Source organism: Anopheles coluzzii (genome assembly GCF_943734685.1).
Source record: "Anopheles coluzzii chromosome X unlocalized genomic scaffold, AcolN3 X_unloc_24, whole genome shotgun sequence".
Lineage (NCBI taxonomy): Eukaryota > Metazoa > Arthropoda > Insecta > Diptera > Culicidae > Anopheles > Anopheles coluzzii.
This window is the reverse complement of record NW_026054452.1, coordinates 25,001-27,500: the sequence shown is the minus strand read 5'-3', so window position 1 is coordinate 27,500 and position 2,500 is coordinate 25,001.

The following is a 2,500-nucleotide window of genomic DNA, read 5'->3' as shown; positions in this document are numbered from 1 at the left end:
GTGTTGTACTTTCCCTGATTGGTACACAATTTTGGTGCAAGTGTACCAACATCGACATCTATGAACGCGTACGCTCGAGCTGCACCCTCCGTCTTGTACTTTCCCTGATCGGTACACAGTTTTGGTGCACGGCTATCCCGAAAGGCAACTTGTACCAACATCGACATCCATGAACGCGTACGTAGCGTACTTTCCCTGATCGGTACACAATGTTGGTGCACGGCATAGGAAATGGGCTTAAAATGGTCAAACTCAATCCATTTCCACTAAAGATAGTCAATAACAGCTGTGCCGATGAAGTAGGGCACGATGCAAGTCAATGTTATTTAATGAATTACATGTTCACCATACATTTCAGTACAAAATTGCTCGGTCAGACCTACAAAGTGCTATATCTCGAATACTAAACGTCGCAGATGGGTGTCGTAGAACAATTTTAAGTTCGTCTAACGATTCTACATCCGATTCTGGATAGTGGTTTTTCGACCACTTTTCAACATTTTGTGACACCCCGAACCTAGGGGCAGCTCCCTAGCTTTTTTCAAAAATGTGCACCGAACGGGCCAGAGAGCTCGAGTAGTCGAAAATTTTTTTTTTGCTAAAACCCCTCAAAACGTGTCAGGAACGCACCCTAGATGATGAAAAGTGCAACCAGAACGTCAATCGACAACATGCCCGGGGGTACAAATTTGCTCTACGCGTCCCTAGGTAGGGTACTTTTTCATACAAACATCAAAGTGTACGGTGCACAAAGTGCGCGGAACAAAAATTGCTCGGTCAGACCTAGGACGGGCCATATCTCGAATACTAAACGTCGCAGATGGGTGTCGTAGAACAATTTTAAGTTCGTCTAACGATTCTACATCCGATTCTGGATAGTGGTTTTTCGACCACTTTTCAACATTTTGTGACACCCCGAACCTAGGGGCAGCTCCCTAGCTTTTTTCAAAAATGTGCACCGAACGGGCCAGAGAGCTCGAGTAGTCGAAAAATTTTTTTTTGCTAAAACCCCTAAAAACGTGTCAGGAACGCACCCTAGATGATGAAAAGTGCAACCAGAATGTCAATCGACAACATTCCCGGGGGTACAAATTTGCTCTACGCGTCCCTAGGTAGGGTACTTTTTCATACAAACATCAAAGTGTACGGTGCACAAAGTGCGCGGAACAAAAATTGCTCGGTCAGACCTAGGACGGGCCATATCTCGAATACTAAACGTCGCAGATGGGTGTCGTAGAACAATTTTAAGTTCGTCTAACGATTCTACATCCGATTCTGGATAGTGGTTTTTCGACCACTTTTCAACATTTTGTGACACCCCGAACCTAGGGGCAGCTCCCTAGCTTTTTTCAAAAATGTGCACCGAACGGGCCAGAGAGCTCGAGTAGTCGAAAAATTTTTTTTTGCTAAAACCCCTCAAAACGTGTCAGGAACGCACCCTAGATGATGAAAAGTGAAACCAGAACGTGAAACGACAACTTTGTTGGGGGTACCCTTTTTACTCTACGGGCCACTAGCTTAGGCGCGCCAACAGCGCTTTCCTCTCGGGTTCCCATTTTTTGCCCTCCTGGGATTATGATCATTTACTCATTGCCTACTATAGGGAAGGTACCTTGCTCCGAGGTCAAAAATGAAGATTTCACCAAATCGTAGTTTTAACCTCTATTTAGTCGTAGGAGCATGGTTTGCAGTGTCCGTGGGTCATATAAGCCCCCGTTTGGGTCATACGTCCCCTCCCCGATGAAAATCGTCATATGACTATAGGCCGAACTTATGAAGCAAAAGTGGTGTCTGGTGGGTTCTGCCGATGATCTTAACCTATGATTTTGAGTTTCCACTCTTTCAAAACGTTTCCTGGAGCAGTACATCACGGGTCTACGGACCCAAAGACTTCGTTGCGATGGTTTCAAGCATAAAAGTTGTAACAGTTAAGGGTTTTTAATACGCGTATATTAAATCATTGCTTGAAACTAAGCTTCGTTGTCTTTAAACTCTGCAAGACCAATCGAACTTCTTAGGGAAACTCGAAGCATTCACGCTAAGCTGGTGGTGCAGGGCACATAGCGTGATGAAACCGGGTTTCCCTAACCAATGTGGCATATTTTTTCCCTGAGAGTGAAGCTCAGACCCACGTAGGGGAGAGCGAAGTGGAACTTTAATGTTCAATGCAGCAAATGTTCGCCATGCGGATAAACAAGTTGGAATAGTTCAATGTAGTGTAATGCAAACACGAATCGCAAATAACGATACGGGACCCAGAAGCAATTCTGCGGATCCCTCGGGGAGTGGTGAGTTGATATAAATTAGAGGTGAAAGTCCAAGTTGTTCGAGCTCCGGCTCGGCAGCCGATACGAGGTTCCTGTTGAGCTTGTTTGTACATCGCGCAGAGGCGCCGTTCGGTTCTAGCAATGATTCCCGCCACCATGTTCCATGCGTGCAGAGATCCGTTAGAGCTCGTTCAATGTGTCCCGCCGTGATTACGAAAAAGTCCAACAGTTGA